General features: G+C 33.0%; 1 protein-coding gene and 1 long non-coding RNA gene across 14 annotated transcripts in view; one reads left to right on the top strand and one right to left on the bottom strand.

Moving 5' to 3' along the window:
- dati (zinc finger protein datilografo) overlaps nucleotides 1-20,451 on the bottom strand; it is a 1,074,481-nt gene that overhangs the window by 879,498 nt on the left and 174,532 nt on the right. The window lies entirely within an intron of this gene.
- LOC145671214 (uncharacterized) overlaps nucleotides 18,023-20,451 on the top strand; it is a 119,632-nt gene continuing 117,203 nt past the window's right edge. The window contains exon 1 of the long non-coding RNA XR_014128488.1: nucleotides 18,023-18,406. This is a non-coding gene — a long non-coding RNA (uncharacterized LOC145671214). The remainder of the gene's footprint in view (nucleotides 18,407-20,451) is intronic.

Genomic DNA, 20,451 nt, shown 5'->3' with positions numbered 1-20,451 from the left:
CCACTAGAGGGCATACTCATTTAAACATGGTACCTTTCAGTACGGCAACGCTATTTTAATTTTACTGTCTAAAAACTTTCCGCATATCACTCGTACTAGTAAACTCCTTCCCTTATTGATCATATAATACTTTTCACTTGACATGTAAAAAGTAAAGGGTGGCCCCCATACGGGACAGGGCTAATAGCCCCATGGGCCGTGTGTAGTAAAAGGCATTTTTACATTACGACACTTAGTAGGAATGATGTAGTTAGAATCACGCGCCGGCCGTATCCAGATTGCTTTAAGTTCCAATTCTACAAAGGCAAGATGAGACCCGCATTAGAACGAAAGTACAATGAAATAAAATCCTTCCCCCGCAGAGGATCGGATACACTACCGCAGCTTTTTACTTAGCATGAGGTTACTTAGGAAGAAAAAATAATATATATTTATATTCAAATTTAAACCTCAGCACCGCAAGTTGAGGTAATTTTAACAGTAACTTTTGTAAGTATATATAAAACTATTTTTTCAAGAATTGTTTCACAAACCTAAAAGTAATCAAATGTTATATAATAATATTTTTATTATCTTTCATAAAAGTAATCATTCAAACACCATTTCAAGCAAAACAAAATTAAGTTAATAGTGCATACATTTTAGTAGTCCATATGCACACACATAACACTAGTTTAGGTGTTTGCTTAAAAATTATTGCAAATTCTTCCATAAGATTGCGGGAACTGGCCACAATTGTAATAGCTATTTCAACGGATCAAAGAAAGAAAGAAAGAAAGAAAGAAACTCCAGCAGGTGCTCCAATACCAAGTTGAACAGCTGCGTGTATTCTGGAACTTGTTGAACATGTATATGTTTCCAACAACAGTTGTTGACATTGCAAATATTTGTAGCTTTCCATATAATTTTTCTAAACTTTTTTTTTTTAACTTTTCATTCATCTTCGTTATTTTGTTGGGGTGTTACTTAACGGTTCAACTGTGGTCACCTTCTTTTGACCTCTATTTCTCAAAGACAATAACACAATTTGTATTTCGGTTTTCTGACAAGTATATGATTTCTTTTTTTGGTTAAAAACCAAAACTACAAAATGAATCTCCTGTCATACTTGACTGAAGCCGTTACCTTTTCAGAAACATTCTTAGCTTTAAATAGGACAATAATTTGAATTTAGCAAGTGAAAATAGGGAATATTTTCACATTGTGAGTAATATCAGCCAACAATTTATTATTTACACTCAGAAGTTTACAAATGAAGCTTTATAAAAGATACATAAAGATACGTATGTTCTATTTATTTATTTTAACATTTAGCATTATAATCTGCGAAAGCAGCAAGACAGACACCTTTTAGTTGGATGATGTATAGTCAGCATATAGGTTTTCCCATCGCCATTGTTTCTGAATTTCTCAAGCTCTTATCAAAAATCGAATCATTACATATTCGGAAATTAGAAGAACATATTTTTCGAATATTCCAATAAAGTTCAAATGTATTCGAATAAGGGGTAATACAATAACAATAATTCGAATTAAAAATTATTCAAATAAATTTAATTCCACTAGTAGTTCTCTCTTCTATTAGTCTAGATTATTTTCACTTAACATTGTACAAGTAGTTTCTCAATTGCCTTACAATGCTAGGTCAACACAAAAAACAATCTGGTCTTTGCGAATATCGAACCTGGTATCACGAGACTTGGTTTGGGCGCTAACTTGACTACACAGGAGTATTCTAGTTTTCCTATTTGAAAGAAATAAATGCCTATCGGAATGAAAACGCAAAGCATTATGTGTTTCTTGAGCTTGTGAAGTTGAAAGTATATCTTAGTTTCTTTTTAAGGTAAATAAGTAAATGTATATTGTACCGCAGAATCCATATCTATATCTATCTATCTATCTATCTATCTATGTAGGGCCGGATTTATGTGGGTGCACCGGAACACATGCACCCCCTTCACTGTAAATATACACTATCTAAAATGAGAACCTAGCAATGAAAAAGCAACATTTTCCGAAATTTTCTGCTGTCGTATGTCCGCTTGAAGCTTAAAAGAAAGCTTAGTTTTGCAAAACCAATAGTTTAACCCTTAAGTCTTCGCGCGGGGTGTTCAAAGACCCCCAACCAGGTAACTTTTGTGTTGCTAGCCAGAGTCCTGATGAAAAAACATTAAAAAATGTCTCAAAACGAGTTCAAAAAATCTGATTGCAGCAAATACTTTTAAACACATGTCTAGAGTTACGCTACATTGTCTTAATTATTAAAAAGATTAGTAATAAAACAAATATCAATTTGGGGTCTACTGGACCCCCGCGCGAGTACTAGTGTTACAAAAAGGGTGCGAGTACTTACGGGTTAAGTTGATTTTCTGAAGTGAAGGTTGAAGGAAAAGGATTCACTGAACAAAGTAATATTCCTCATTCACACCACAGATGCCTAAAGGCATTTAAAAACTTAAAAATTTAAATCAAATGTAGTGGTAGTTATTGGTTCACCCCTTCAAGAAATTTTGAATCCGGCCTTATATATATATAAGCATTCAGCTGTTAGAATTAAAACAAATCTAGACAAATAATTACATTCAAACAATGAGAGAGTTCCAGTATTAAATGGAATTATCGTGCAATGGAACATCACATAACGGGATACATTTGTATAAAAAGGAAAACTGCTCACCGAAATCTACCAAAACCCAATACGCGTATTATGGTAGTTAGTGGTGCTAATGGGATGTTCGATTCAATTTATGTTCGCTTAGACTGGACATTCGAATTAAGGTACTGCTTGTTAAGTTAATTCTAATCTCATACTTCTATCCTATATTCTAATGAAGACGAGGAAAAGAAACAAACGAAATATTTGCTAAAATGGCAAAGTACAAAGAAACTGATAATAACTTTCATACGCATAGCCGTGTTAAAAAATACCGAGTGGCCTATTTTTTAACTCCTTAAAATGGCCTACTTTTACAACCGCACACAAACCAATTAAGTATTTTGGCTTAAAGTGAGGATCTTTATATAATATATAGACAGGTTCAGGTAGTAGAATTTATAAAACAAGATTGTACGTAAAGTCTATGCATATGGTTAAATCAATGGTCGAACTCGTGACTCCACTATTCAAAATTAATTGCCCTAAAATTCAGCACATGTGATTCGTATTTATTTAAATATATGTATGATTAATTTTTAATAATAGCTTTCAAAAATATGTCTACATAAAAGTTTCTTGAAAAAGAAACTATTGTAAATATAAAACATCCGTACTATTCTTCATGCTATAATTTCTAAATGTATAATTACCATTCAAGACAGAAACGAATATTCACTTCTTACAAACAATAAATTTGTAACAGGAAACTTCACAAAAACTGAAATATGAAAGAAAATAAGATTGCGTAGTATTTTTAGGGAAAGTCTTAGAAAAAAATAGATAAAAGAACTACGAAAAGTAAATTATCTTTTAATACATGCGAGAGTATTCATGGGATCACACAGTGCAAGATCTACAAATTGTGTATAAATATATGGCTTTTTCCTTCATGGGTGGTACGAGTAGATAGCGTGGTCGCATTTGAAACGAGTGCATTGCGTGACGCTGCCTCTTCGGGGAATCCTTCCTCCTTCAACTCCTGAGAGTCCCATCATGTAGCTTACAACCAAAGTGAGAGCAAGTATCAGGTGCTTTTAGCTTCTGTATGTCACAAAATTCATTACAAAACTTTTCTAAAATATTTTTAAAACTATAGAAACAATAACGAAATTATCTCCTGGAACAAATCGTCGTATGAGAACCAGAGGAACGTAACTCCAAAAATGCGGTTCTTGCTTTCTTCATGTTTGGACATAATTTTGAAAGCTCCAGTTGGAGTAAATGGAACGTAACGTCATCCGTTCTCCTTGTCGATCATCTGTTGTAATGTAGCTCACTTACCATCTTATTAAAAACACATCTTTCCAAGAAAATAATATTTTTGTCCACTCGTCTGTAAACCTACAAAAATGGAGTTACGTTCCCCTGGTTCTTATGTGACGAAGTAAATATTCTAGATCCGTGCACATTTAAGTATGGTTACTGGCGTGATACAATAAAAATAGCAATTATAAAGCAGATATTGCGATGTTACACGCTCAAATACGTTGAATAATAGAACAAACGAAAAATACGGGTCCTCCACACTGATTTTATCTCAACTGTGATAGTTGAATTGCATTTGTTCATTGTGACGTCGATAACAAATTTATTCGGGGAAAATCAAATGTAGAGTAAAGTAATGAATGTCATTGAATAAAATAGTCATTTTATGTACAGTACTTCTTTTCTTTTGTGATAATTAATGATCATTGTCAGACATTTTAAAGCAACATATTGCACAATCGCTGAAGACATATTCATTTATGAAATTTAAACAAAACTACACTTGAAAAATTAGCAATTCATTATTTATTACTCAAAGTTTCATTATTGAACAAACTACCTTTATTAGAGGATTTAAATGTACAGGACAATTTACTAACAATTCTAGATTAGAAAAAAAAGCTTCTAGGTGCGTCGTAAAGACTCTCAGCTTTGGTGTAGATGAGACGGATTTAGTTTCCGGTGTAAAATCATATGTTAACATCACGTTAAACTGTAGGTCTACGTCTCATACTATTTCGATGTTGAATGTAGCTTGAATTGCAAATAAACAAACAAACAAACAATACTATGCTGTACGTTATATGCTAAATCTTTAGTGTGGTGCTAAGTATATTCATACTAATAATAAACGGCGAAGTCCCAATCTGCGAGTCACGCTAATCTCAATATTAAACAATCACGCCAATAGATATCGCTTACATGTATAACCCTAATATAGATTGCTACCTACGCTATCGGATGTTAATCTGCGCAGGAAATTTACCGATTTAAAACTATTGCGACAATTTAATTGTAACTTGAAAACTATTGTTATAATTCAATTATTTCACAATAAGACAAGGGCTGTAACCATATTTAGATTTGAGCATTAATATATTTAAACGGTTCGAGTAAACATAATGGTATGTTAAAATTTCTAACTGTCGAGTAAACTCGAAAAGAAGGTTGACCATTGTCAGCCAATTCAATGCATTGACACCAAACAAGCTTCATCTGCCGTATGCAGGTACATTTCCGAAATTAAACTATCTACATACTCTTCTGTGGTTCGATCACAACCCATTCTATCTAATAACTCAATTTCGTCTGAAGTGGTGCTTACAGCTACGTTCTCCGAAATCGCTCATTTGCCTAACCGCATATTTAACTACAATAATGGCATACATTTGGTACATATATAATTTATTTATTACAACTACTCTTATTTGTTCATAGATATAAAGGAAAATTACATATATTTAAAGTATCTTTTGAGGTCGCACCTATTTTGATATGTCTCTCTTTGATTAAGTTTTACTTCTACTCTAATACACGACGTACAATGGACCGAAGGCTCGAGCAGAATAACTAATGCCTTTTAATTCAACACTGTTATCAATATTATCCACTTTTCTTGGTTGTGTTACGTTAGTTTATGACAGAAATTCTTTAAAATATTTGGAAATAAAATAAAGAAAAAGTTCACCAAATGTTTTCGGGAGCGCAGACTAAGAATAATAATATATGCCCTACAGGAAATATTTATTAAACGCATGACATTAATATAAAAAGATAGTTTAAAACAGACATATTTTATATACTTCTATTGTTTACAATTTTACCACTCGTTAAATAATAATAATAATAATAATAATAATAATAATAATAATAATAATAATAATATGATACTAAGAAAAACTATCGTTAAAGGTTTTTAATTGACGCTAAACTATTTTCAGAACCACTGAAATTAAAATAAATTATATCAACTAGCCTGATGTTTACGGTTTAACACTAGTCACAGTTAAAGGATCTTGAACATTCATCTTTGTGTGTGTGTGTTAACGACAACATATTCTATCAGTTAAGAAACACATTTTGATGCATAGTTTATAAAGAGGGATTCAAAGAAACGACGGATGTATGTATAGTTCCGAGTATGCTACAATTCTTCGTATGAATAAGCATATGTATGTTTTGAAAGAGTAAAGGATATTCAAGATTATTTTAAGATAGTTATACTTTTCATATAGCGACAATGGTTTTAATGTATTTCATAAGTGTATTTGCAGAGTTTCAGAGATAATATAACATTCAGTAGAACACAGCTGAACGTGATATTTTGCAAACTGTAATCCCTACTCTACAGTGAATCGAGTTACCACTGGTTCACAAGGCAGTACTTGCGACATCGATTGTGATCCCATACAAATAATCCTTCAAATATTGAATACAACTAAACTTTTTAGTTTTTGTTTTATTCGCTATAATGAGTTTATCAAAAATGAACGAACACGTTATAGTCCACCATCAAGCCCATGCGACGCGATCTATGCCAGTAAACAATACTGTTAAAGCTTATACTAATGTTATAGTATTTAGACCACTTTATGCATTCATGCACTGTGTTTAAAAATTGTCTCTATGTAGAATAAAGTATTGTTTTGAAGAAGAGTTACTTCAATTAAAATTTACGACTCCTGATTTCACACATCACACTAAGTCTGCAGCAGCGCTAGCAATATGCAGATCGTGCACAAATCCGAGCAACGTTGATAGAATCTAATGTTAATTAAGTTCTTATTCTGCATAGTAAATGAATGTAGGTATTTATCAAATAGTACTTATGACTCTAGTCACGTGTACACAAATTGAATGCTTAGCTGAGGAGACAGAAAGAGGTGTCATCGTCATTCATTATATTGCCACAATAAATGAGGCAAGTTTTAAACCTAAGAAACGTTTTATGCGTGTTTTTAATATTAATATACAGTAATCTGCAAGCATAACATAAATAAAGAGTTTGTCCGTGGGTTTAACTATGTTTCAATTATAATATCACTGTTCAAGTAACTGCTTGTATTACATATATTTGGGCATAGGCATATTTGCAAATATTTTAAACGTTGTAATGTTTTTTTTTTTTTAAAAACTAAATTTACAAAGCCCTTAGAATTGAAATGTAAATTTATTGCATTTCTCAAATACATCCTGACTGATAGAAGTTTGTACACTTATCTTTGATTGATACTGCACTTTTAACAAATGTTAAATTACAGATCTAATAAAAAAAACTGATATTTCTGATCCGATCACTAAGATAACCTATTAAAGTAATTATCAGTATAATGACACGCAAAATTTTCACTGAGATAAATATATAACAACTGAGATACGTTTTGATGTTATATCCGTGATGTATAGATTTTTAAGTTCATTCTGTTTACGTCCAGACGAGTTTTACTGTTTCGTCTTTACCTTTTTACTGTTTCCGTCATAAAGTTCCTTAAAATTAACCAAACTCCTTTAAATCGTGTTATTATTAACAGTAAACAAAAGGTCTTAAGATTTCTTGTACAAACTAAGAAAAAATTGTAAATATCGTGCTTAAAAAGGTAGGTTACATGCATAATTCCTGTAGTGTTTGGACTTAACTTACAGCAGACATATCTATAGCTGAAAACGCATGTTTTATCATACTTTCCATATAAGTGTTCCATCTATACGTATTTTCCGTATGAAACAATATAGGCGGTCAGTATCTCACATACAAATGAATGTATATAACATATAGCTGAGGAATGCAACATAAGTATATGCATGTGATATACGGAAAACTGTCAGACATCCTGCAATGACAAGATGTAACACCTAAGGGTAGTGCGTATGTAGCATATGGATAACGTATGCTCCATGCTGATTTCTGTAGTAAGCAAGATGATTCCGTATATTTGTACAATATACCGCTGTCTGGAGAACGGAGTTTTCTCAGTGCAGTTTAAAATTTAGTCGCGCTTGTTTGGAGTTCAATATTATTTTTCAGTACTCGGGCTATATTATTAAACACTGGAGTTTAATATCGAATCCCAACAACATATGTCCTCAATGAAAAAAAATCATAAAATCAGTCAGCTTAACGTCCCACGTTTATCCCCTTTCGGCTAAGGGAGACTGTGATTGGGCAAATAAATGCTGATGAAAGAATTGGTGGAATGAGAAAATGGGAGGAAACGGAAGTACCCCCGAGAAAATCCACAGACATGATGGCCGGGGGTCGAATCAAGGACCTGGGATAAGCTCTCTCTCTTCCACTGAGCCACCGTGCCCCCTAGGCCCTCAATGGAATCTACGCTTAAGATGTAAACTCTGACAATTAATTACGGTAATTTATTAGAAAGTTCTAAATTTTATCTCGTTATTTTCTCAATCAAAATAATCATTTTCGCCTTGAATTGTGTGGTTATACACACTACGTTCAATATATTTATTGATGTCACAGAGATTTAATACCACATTAGTTTTCCACATAGTCCCTATATTCGCAAGACCGGTCGTACGTGCTCCAAGACGTCCTAGGAAAGTCGTTCACTGAAATGCTGTTCAGCACCACCGTCTCATGCGCTTGAAACAATGCAACATCTTCAAAATTTTCCCATTTGGGAGCAGATTTGATCTTGGGAAAAAGCATGAAATCCGAAGTCCGCTGGGATCAAATGAGAAGAACATGTTCAAAGTCTACAACCCCTCTCTTGACCAAAAGCTGACGCTCAAGAAAATTGGTATGGACCGAGATTTCGTCTCGTCTCGCGAACAACACCAATAAGAAAGAAACTAGATGCGCTCGAAATGTAGTTTTGGAGAAGAACTGAGAAAATTAGCTGTAGAAGAAATGTCAATAATGAAGTGTTAGCTAAAGTTGTGGAATGAAGAGTAATAGTGAAACACGTAAAAGGGTAAAAGAAAGTTGTTAGGACATTATTTAAGGATAAATTGTTTTATTGAGAATAATGGCAGAAAGAAAAGACGATGATATCAAAGAGAACAATTCTTAGGTCAAAATAAATAGACTAGCGGAGAATAATAGCGCATGGAAAATCCTAACTTATGGCAAATGACCTGTTAGTGATGTTAGACGATTATAATCACTCATCATTATTTTACGGCAAGTGATCTGCCAGTAATGAGAGACGACTTAAAATGATAATAACTCATCATTATTTTGATGAAAGTGGCCTGCTAGTGGTAGGTAGCAAAATACTTACACTGATGATCATTTATCATTATTAGGAGAATAAAAGTAGTGGCAGTAATGGTTGATTGCAACATCCAAAAGCACATGAGATACTTATAGTATGCATGTGTTAAATGGAAGAAATATTTTTAAAATTAAATATAGATCTTTCCTTCCTTTCTTTCTCCCTAGTTTCAGTATGGACATTCTTTTCTCAATTTTAACAACAAATCATCACCAATAAAGATTTTTGTACACTATTTCTGCTTTTGTTTCAGTAAATTCCAATTATTGCGTATCAAAAAACAAATTCACTTTATAAAATCAGTGTTAAGAATTCAGAAAATGACATTTTCTGAAGAGTGACTAAGCAAGAACAAGTTCTACTTACGCCAAATCATGTCACGTTATGCCAAGGTTGAAACTTTCTATCGAACATTGATCAGAATCTGATATGGAGACTCATACAACAGGGTAAAACTAAAACTCCATTACTTTAGCATAACAAAAGTCCTATCACATACTGAGATATTACTCTCTTTACACTGATCTACATAGTTCGCGAGATTTTATTCTACGTGGTCCCGGATTCAATTCTCGGTGGGAGAAAATTGAAAGCATTACGGTAATTCGGATTTCAACTTAAACTGTAGATAGACGTCTCATGTAGCCTCCGTGCTGAAAAGGGACGTTAAACTTCAACAGACAAAAAAACCAGCGTTATAAATTGAATGTACAATCCAAACTATATATAAAAGTAAATGAACTGACATAAAATACATGGGTAATTCCTGTTGAAGTGCAAAGTTGAAATTTGGCATGATTGTAGCTTTCCGAGACTAACCGACAGGAAAATTGACAAAAGTGAATATTTTTAATTTTTAGGAAGTCTAAAGGGGGAATGAAGAAATTCTCCATGTTATTTGAAAGGACCTTTTTTTGGGGGGGGAAGACTTATCTCATGTTTTAGGTACTTGGAATTAGAATAAAACTTGAAATTCGGTATAATTGTACGCTTTCGTTAGCATTATATAAGTAAATCACTAAAAGTAAGAATTTGCAACAGTAAGTCGTTTCATGGGGAACTGAAAAATCTTCTCCATGTTATTTATGTATATGTGATACCTTTTACACTCCAAAATGATTGAGGACTTCCTATAGGACTACAATGATTAAACTTGATATGATTGTAGCTTTTCGGCACTAACCCACAGAAAAATTGCCAAAAGTGAGTATTTTTAATTTTTAGGGGATCTAAATGGGTGATGAAGAAATTCTCCAAGTTATTTAAATGGACTTGTTTTTTTGAACCTATAACCTCATATTTTAGGTACTTGGAATTGGAATGAAAACTTGAAATTCGGTATGCTTGTACGTTTTCGTTAGTGCTACCAAAGTAAATTATCAAAAATAAAAAGATTCCAACTTTAGAGTGGTTTTATGGAGAACTGCAAAATATTCCCCATGTTATTTATGTGGAATATCTTCTACATCCCAGTATGTGTTTAGGCACTTCCAGCAGAATTAGAATGATTAAATCTGGCATGATTGTAGCCTTCCGAATACTAAACCACAGGAAAATTGCCAAAAGTGAATATTTATAGTTTTTAAAGGGGTCTAAATATGGGATGAAGAAATTCCTATGTTATTTAAATGGGTGTTTTCTTGGAATACAAAATCTTATCTTTTAGATAGTTGAAATAAGAAAAGAAACCTGAATTTCGGTAGAATTGTGGGATGTAGAGGTGCGAAGCCGTAGGCTGAGCAAACACGGAGAGTCTGGGGGCGGAGCCTCCAGCTAGCTGAAGGCCAGTTTCTCGTATATAACTAAACTTGAGAATAAACTGTTTAATGAAACGAAAGGATAGAGAAGGTTATTTTTTAACGATACATAGTTCAAATTTAAAACTTTATCACTGTTAATACCCTGCATATGAATACTGAATTAGTGAAGAATGTTGATATTCTCAAAAAAAATGAATATTAGCTACGATAACCGCTAATTCACGAGGCAAGTCAAGGGCCGATCGGACGCATGCGGCCCTTGACTTATTTTTCTGTGGCCCTCGGTTCACCACAATTGTTTACAGTGTGAACAACTTTTCTCATTTATGAAAAAGAACTCTGCACCAAGATCTACGTTAAGAGAGATCGCAGGAAAGAGACGTCAGGTTTAGGAAAGGAACAATAGGTGCACGCCTACCATCCCGATTTCCTCATGCTTAATTTAAAAGAAACTACAGTACAAGGTAGGATTTTATGTATTTAATACTCACTTTTTAAATACAGTATGAAGTATGATTTTTTTTTTCACTGTCCACTCGCACTACTGTCCATAGATGACTATTCAGTCCTTTTGAGCTGCTGAGTTTGATATACCTGCATTTAAAGGTTTCTGCTTATATTTGTTAAGACGTGTGCTGATAATAGAATGCCGCTCTTCAATATTTATATTTCAAATAATAAAGAACATTCTATTGTTAGCACAATGCACTAACGAATGGATAAATATATTTAATATTAAAAATCTTCATCTGAAAACTGAGCTTTCGAACATGTTCTTTTTCTTCCAAACATCACAAATATACATTTTCAAAAATACTTTTTCTTTAGAGCCAAAGATTATTATTTTACAGTTGGTATTCTGATTTTCCTCTGTTGAATAGTTATCATACCCCACTAACAGTTTTCTATGTTTATAAACAATAGTTACTAATTTCATTTTGGTATGTTTATTATTAAGACAGGTTTTAAAAGCCAACCACGAAAGCCAATAGCAAAGCGCAATATTAAATTTTCTACATTCAAATGCTTTACCCAAAACACTTGCGAGTTTAGAATGGCATAGTTTCATTGTATATGTAAGTAGAATATTCGAAGTTCCCTTAAGAGTAGCGGTATATGCTTATCTTGCTCGTTTATGCTATAAAACTATGTAGATTGATTTGTGGTTATATATTAACCAGAAAATGCAATTTCTTTATATTTGAATTTTGACATTAAAAAAAATATCTGATTGTAACATTACTTCAAGATATTGCCGAATACGTATACTCATAAAAGTGGATTACGGTACTTAGTTTATATTCTTAGTATACTTAGTATATATTATATATTCTCAATTTTAGTTAAACTTCATTCAACACTTTATAAGAAAGCTCAGGACTTCACATGTGAAATCCACAAACAAACATAGGAAAATAATTTAAAACATGACTATGCAGCATGACTATCAGTTCCAAAAAGTGATAATGTTCTATTCGTATTTCCAAACACAACTACATATACCATCTTTCTATATCTCAAACATCCAAAATTGTAATATATGTATTATTATATTTACAGTCATGTTGTCGTAGTCAGTAACGCGTATAGCTACTAATCGGACGGTCCGAGTTCGATTAAAGACCCATTCACAACCCGTGATTCAAGTTCGGTAATATCTTGACTAGGAATTTATTCTCCTGTTCTACACTCGTTCAAACTCACATCAGAGGTTTACCTACTCTTTATGAAATGTGTACCTCTAAGGAAACTGTGATAAAAGCGGCCGGAGTTAGTTATATCAAGATAACCTCTTCTATGAGCCGAGGTCATGGAACATGAAGCCTTACCAAATCAACGGTTGTCAATACACTATTTAGAATAGAAAATTATGAATTCCATTTTGTCTACGTGCTCCCTGCGATCTCATACACGCCATGCCATTGCGCTTCGTCTCAGCTCCGTGGGTGGACTCTTCGCGTCTCTCGTACTGGGTTTTCTCGCACAGCGCTACGAACGCAGAGAGAGGTCTTGCGCAAACTCACCATAAGTTCTTTACTTGCGAAATTTTAAACGTACCAAACTGATTTATTTTAATTCAACTGGATTTTAAATAAAACACTTCGACGTTAATATAAATATTGAAATAAATAAACCTAAATGTATATTTGTGTACTTAATATTTGCTTTAGATTTTTCATTAATCTGTTTGAAGTGACGCTGTCTTTCATTGTGTTCTTATTGTATTATGCAGAAAACTGATCACAATATTCGAAAATATAATACCCCAAATACATTCTTATGCAGAAACATATTCTCTAACGCAATAGAGATTTAAATTAGTCGAAAATATAAAAATCAAATATGTAAAAATCTATTATTTTTAGTAGTATCTTAATTGTGAATCTTCGCCCTTCATTTGCTTTTTCTCACAAGAACAGTATTTGTCTACACGATCTACAGAACTCGTCCAATCTTGGCCAAACTAGAAAGAAAAACGCGGACAAGTGGCTTATTCGATAACGATCTCCGCAAAAAAAAAAAAAAAAAAAAAAATCTTATCGCAAACTCAAATCCATATTTTGCGTTGATTCAAACTGTTACGGAATGGGCCCCCAAATCTGCTTAATGTTGATTTCAAGTTATATGTTAAGTAAATTCACTGTGCACTTACCGGTCTAATTAAAACATACTAAATAGACCTATATGAATATAAATAGAAAATACATTAGCAACAAATAACTAACGTTCATGCTATTTTTTCCCGTGAGCTTATAAATGGACGTGGTTGAAAATAGTCCTCAAATTAGTATAGAAAGTGCAGTTAGAAATGTATCCAACATTTTTACCACTGGTACAGCGACAGTTCAAATATCCTAACTTTTTAAATGTATTTTTCGTGACCCCATGGACAAATATGATTGAAAATAGTTTACTTAAAAGCAGAGTCCACAAATTATTATAAAAAGCATAATTTGAAATTTAGCCAACCGAAAGTACTTTTACTATATCCACGAGCAGTAGTTCAAATATACAATTTTGGGTCATTTTTCGCGTGCCTCCATTCTCGGATATCTTTGTTCTATTAAACTTAGTGTTCTCAGATTAGTATGAAAAGAGCAATTAAAATGTTTTCTAAGCATGGACAATTTTTATCAGTAGCATCACCATTAGTTCTTTACATCGGATTGGACGTTGCTCAGTCTCTAAAAATAGTTCTCATTCTTCATTAAATCTGGACAATTTTATTAGTTAGTACTTGGTGCTGCAGACGCAGTGATAGCTCATGTAGTTTAGATACCATGTTAAGCTATAGATATATGTCTCATATAGCGCAGATGCTGAATAGGGATGGGCAAAACCGGTTTTTATAAAAACCGAAAACCGGTTTCTATAAAAACCGAAACCCGAAAACCGACATTTCGGTTTTCTCCAAAACCGGTTTCGGTTTCCTTCAAAACCGGTTCGGTTTTTCACTGAAACCGTTTCGGTTTTCTCCAAAACCGGTTCGGTTTTCACCGAAACTGGTTTCGATGAAAACTTTTCGAAAACACATAAAACTATTTCTTTGGAAATGGATTCGGTTTCCGGAGAACAACGAAACACCATTCTGGTCAGAAATAGAACAAATTTTGAAAAAAAACCGGAATCGGTTTTGAAGAAAACCGAAACCGGACCAGGTAAAAAAACCGAACCGGTTTTGTAGAAAACCGATAACCGGTTTCGGTGAAAACCCGAACCGGTTTTGAAGAAAACCGAAACAGGTTTCGGTGAAAAACCGAAACCGGTTTTTTGGAAATTTTCGAAAACCGGTTTCGGTGTTTGTAAAAACCGAAAACCAAAAAACCGGTTTTTGTGGCCACCACTAATGCTAAAAAAAGACAAACTCCAAATCATCCCTTAACTAATTATATCTTTGAGTACTAGTTCAAATAACGTGGTATATATACTTCAGGTATAGGTATATGTCTCATATAGTGTAGGTGCTTAAAAAGGACAAACTTCAAATCAATGCTCAAACAAACTACATCTTTAAGCACTGATTCAAATTATGTATAACTACTTTGACAGATTCAGGCACTTTTTTAAAACAACAAAATTAAATGTATGTCACACACCACCTTTAGTGTTGCCTTTATGCACAAAAAAAAAAATCGTATTTTTCCTTTCACCTTTTTCACTCTTTGACGTACAGTTTTCTCACTTTGTCCAGTGTAAGGACATATTAATAATTCATCATTTGACGTATAGCACCGTATTTCCCCAACTTTTTAACACAGAATTTTAACATAACCATCTCTATTAGAAGTAACCATGATTTTAATTTGCTTCGCCCGGTAATCCATATAAATGTGAAAAAGTCATCATTTAGTATTTTGTGTATATTTGTTTCAACATTATTACACCAGTTCCTTTTTAGTGCCCTTTCTCAAAATCATCATCATACGTATTCTGCCTTTATTGGCAGGTCACTTGCCGCAGCTGAGAAGCTTCCATGCTCCACGGTCCTCCGCTAATTTCTTCGTCTTCGCGTATGATCTTTCTGTTTTTATATCATCCATCAATTGTAGTCTTCTTCGCCCCCTCCCTCTCTTTCCCGCCACCATACCCTCTAGGATGTCCCTCATGATACAATCTCTTCTTAGGCAATGTCCCAACCAGTTTCCCTTCCTCTTCCTAATAATATCTAAAAGTGTTGTTTTCTGACCCACCATTTCTAACACTCTCTCATTCTTTTTCCACTCGACCCAACTAATTCTTTCCTTTCTTCTCCACACCCACATTTAGAAGGCTTCCAGTCGATTTTCATCACCTTTACGTAATGTCCACGTTTCCGCCCCATACAGTACAACACTCCACACGAAGCATTTTATGAGTCTTTTTCTCAACTCTTTATTCAAGGTCCCACAAAACAGATTTTTCTTCCTCCTAAAGGCTTCTTTCGCCATTCCTATCCTTGCTTTTATTTCACGTTCGCACTTCATGTTATTACTAAGAATACTACCCAGATATCGAAAACTATTCACTTGTTCTATTTTCTCAAAATAATAGTAAATAAAAAGAATATCAAAAGTTAAAAAGTGAGATTTTACGTTGTATACTATATGTGGAAATGTTGCATAATTTGGTTATATATCCTTATCCTAAAACGAACGTAACTTTACAGATCAAAATCACCCCGCAAATAGCAGTTTTACACGAAACTGTTTATATAATAATAATAATAATAATAATAATAATAATAATAATAATAATAATAATAATAATAATAATAATAATAAAGCTTATTTTCTAGTTTGAAGAACTATAAGTGTATGTTTTAAAATTCATATTGTTTGATTTCCACATTACGACGAACTAATCAAATTCATATAATGAAGAAATTTTTAAAAGATTTTAAGGTTTTGTTATTTTTTTAAGATTAACAATTCCATCATTAATTTTAAAGATAATTATTTTGAATAAGCTCTGCTTAAGAAATAAAGAAAATCATGCAAAACTTATATTAATAAAGTGAGTTTGTGTTTATAGTAAGGATTAAGAATATCTAAAAGTATGAAGGTTAGCGTTTATAGTAAGTATTAACAATATCTTAATGTATGAAGAGTAATGTTAGTAATAAGGATTAAGAATATCTAAATGTATGAGGGATAACGTTTATAATAAGGATTAAGAATATTTAAATGTATGAAGGATAACGTTTATAGTAAGGATTAAGAATATCTAAATTATGAATAGTAACGTTTATAATAAGGATTAAGACTATCTAAATGTATGAAGGTTAACGTTTATAATAAGGATTAAGAATATCTAAATGTGTGAAGGGTAATGTTCATTATAAGAATTATGAATATCTAAATGTATGAAGGTTAACATTTAGCTATAATAAGAATTAAGAATATCTAAATGTATGAAAGTTAACGTTTATTATAAGGATTAAGAATAACTAAATGTATGAAGGATAACGTTTATAGTAAGGATTAAGAATATTTAAATTATAAATGGTAACGTTTATAATAAGGATTAAGAATGTCTAAATGTATGAGGGTTAACGGATCAACCCCATTAACGAACTCGATCCACACAATCGCTCTAGCTATCTATTACAAAAAAACAGGATTTAAAAATTCACTTTTTCTAAAAAGTTATTGTATAGAGTAACGAATGTGTATGAATGGGATGTGGATAGTCACCGTTGCCGTGATAATTTAAACAAAAGAACTACATCAACTAACTGGGGACACGATGGCTCAGTAGCATGGTGAATGTTGACTCAGGTTCGATTCCGGTTGGACAGTTTAACTGTCCTCGATATTTCAGTGTTCCTGTCCCTGTCATGTTGAATTACATAGTAAAAGAGTGCAATCAAAAATATTAGGTAAATCAAGTTACTGAAAAATGTTGAATTGATATCTTAACTTGAAAAAATGGTAGAACTATCACTCTGGTACACAAAGCCCCTGGTTCTATCCCAGTTCGAGCCAATTGCTTTGAGTAGGAGTCAGACTGAGACTTTTCAAAATCACTTTTATAAGTATTTTCTTGTTTCTTTATTGGAGTTTACCCTCCCTTTTCGAAAGTAATTCTATATGAGACGTAAACCTACAATTTAAGATGAATACGAACTAACATAACCCGTTCAAATTTTAATCCGCTAACACATTGAATAGAATCCGGAACAACGTACACCAAAGAAGCGCGCCCTCGCCATTGCACTAGTGGCTTTTATAAGTATTCTTAACTACTTATATGTGTGTTCTAATATTTAAATTTCTCTCTACTTTCTCTTTTCAAAATGTAAGTGTTGGTACAGTATATTCATTGGTTTCTCTTATTACCTGCTGCTAGTTACAGTTATAAGACAATGCTGTTCAAATGAGTCTGCAATGATTTCTTTAATTGAAATTATCCCCTTCCACATACACAAAAAATATACGAATAAAATGATCTCAGAATAGGAAGCCAACAAAAAATTATAAAGGGGAGGAGGTAAAGATAAATACTATCCATCCATTGTTGTCTTGGGAACCATTATACCAGAAAATCTTGTTTGGTAAGTGTTGTTAACTTCTTCGCAACATCTAGACACGTGGGTTAGGTTCGGGTCCTCTCAATAATACCCTACTGGCCTAGTTAGTTGAGGTTGTTTCGGGACTTGTAAGGAGCATTGGGAGAGGTAGACAGACAGAGCGAGAGAGCGAGAGTGAGAGAAGGGAAGATTTTCTGAAGGAGGGAGATACTGGAATGGGTGGCAAAGTAGTCATCCCTCAGGAGAATGTGGTAGAAGGTTGGTAGTGGTCTACCACGACGCCCGACTTTGTGGTTTGCGACGAGACATTCTCAAGACTCCAGAACCACCATCGTTGGGTGCTGGAAGGAGCCGGAGCAAAAAGGGAAGGGGCAAGAGAAGAGAAGAGAAGTCCATGGTAGTAACTTGAGAGAAACAGAGAATACTGACGGCGTCGAAGCAACAAAAAGCGTCGTCGCTGTAGCATCATGCTAAGAAGGTAAGGAACTCTCACTTCAGCTAACGATATTAAGTTCTATTACGCTGTGCGAATTAACTGGAAGAGTTATACTTTTACCTTTTCGAACGTTATTTTGTGGAAGTTTTCCTGCACATTTGTTCATTAGAGAGTCATAAAATAAAATAATTGATGAAATGTTTATGTGATCGAAGAACGTTAATATTTGTACATTTATATTTTTCAGTTCTCGTGTTGATGGTATTAGTTTAATTCTTTGTTTAGAAAAAGAAAAGAAAAAGGACTTCTTAGTTCTCACACTAATGTTTCTAAACGAATACTTCTATAATATTAGCAAAATGTCTATTAGACGATAATTATCTCTAGAAGCACGTTCTATTTTGAACGGATATATATAGTTTTTGAATTAGTCCTAGAAGCGACACTCCTATTAGTGACAGGAACTGTTATTTGTCCTATGAGCGACCGATTCATTTACATTGAGATGATGGAAGATGATACGATTCCTTCTCGTAAAATATGTTTGCCTCTGGCGTTATTAACGTCCGAACAACCTTGCTATGAAAAATGCCGTTCGTCAAACATATTTTTCCTCTACTACCAGTGCAAATAAAACTTATCTTAATTTTGAGTTAGATTTGACATAAAATATGTCAAATAACTTAACGGGACTACACGGATATTTCCATGAAAAGTATATTCCTATGTAATTATTGAAAATCCAGTTGTGATATCCCCTTTCTTCAAAAGCTCTGCTTTCTGTACTTAATTTGATTCAAATCTAATTACCCACTAAGCACAACAATATATTTTATTTTGGAAAACTTAAACGTGTAACAGTTTCGATAAAAACATCTACTTTGTAGACTTCCTAAGACTCTATGAATGACATGAAAAAAAACGTTTTAGAACCATTGTCAGTCCCAAACCTGGATAAAGTGTTAGAGGTAGTTAAGGAAAAATATACATCATATTCTTTAATAGTTTGTTATTAATACTTGCATGCAATACTTATTAAATAACGCTTTATACTTATGAATGCAAGGGTAAAGTTACACATGACGTTTATGATTACGCAAGAAGACTGTTCAGGGTTTATTTTCCTTGTAATATTGAAACGGCAGGAAGAAATGAGAACTCTATATTCATAGTACATTTTGTTTGGTTCTAATTTACACTAGCATGACGCAAGTTAAAGAAGAGGAACCTTATGTTCTTCCATTATCTTTGTATGAACGATTCTGTGATTCATAGGCCAATTAATAGATCGAATCGGTCTCTCATAGGACAGTTAACAGTTCCTGTCGCACTTAAGACTGTCGCAAGTGGGACAACACCATATTTTATATATAAATACTGTATATATATGACTTTTGCGTTATTCGTATGTGAAAATTTACACTTTTTAGCAAGTAAAACTGTTCTAGAAATTTAGTATAAAACGAAAATGAAATGGAGTATTGATTTAACGTCACAGAGTTAAATCCTTCAAAACAGTGATTCCCAAACTGGAGGCGCGATTCATAGAAGGAGATGTAGAGCGAGAAAAGAGACCAAAAGCTACTAACAGAAGTACACTGATTAATTATGAATAATGCACCATCAATAATGACCATTTACAATTTAGCTTTAGCAAACTTTACAGAGGTTAGTTGTTTTCCTGTTCCTTTTCAATATTACTATGCTTCTGATACCAGAATAAGTATGTTAATTAAAATTCTTTACAAAATTATAAAATAAAAACAAATAAAATGCTATGTCAGTGTACAATACGGACTTCAAAAACTTATCATGTACATATTATTATTATTATTATTATTATTATTATTATATGGCAATAAGCGACCAAAATTTTTAGATGGGTGTGCAATTTTAAGCAAGTTTGACCCTTTTTTAAAACGGTAGTTAAGTGAGACTTTAATTTGCATAGTTCTGTTAATTGCATATTATGAAATTGACTGTTTTTTTAAAATTTTGTTTTATATATCAGTTTGAATCTTGTAATTCCAATATATTAACCTTCTGACAAAGGACTTAACCTGCTTTAATAGTCATTCTATATTATA

This window comes from Thermobia domestica, chromosome 15 (genome assembly GCF_964235325.1).
Source record: "Thermobia domestica chromosome 15, izTheDome1.hap1.1, whole genome shotgun sequence".
Taxonomy (NCBI): Eukaryota; Metazoa; Arthropoda; class Insecta; order Zygentoma; family Lepismatidae; genus Thermobia; species Thermobia domestica.
This window is presented reverse-complemented; position numbering and strand designations above follow the sequence as displayed.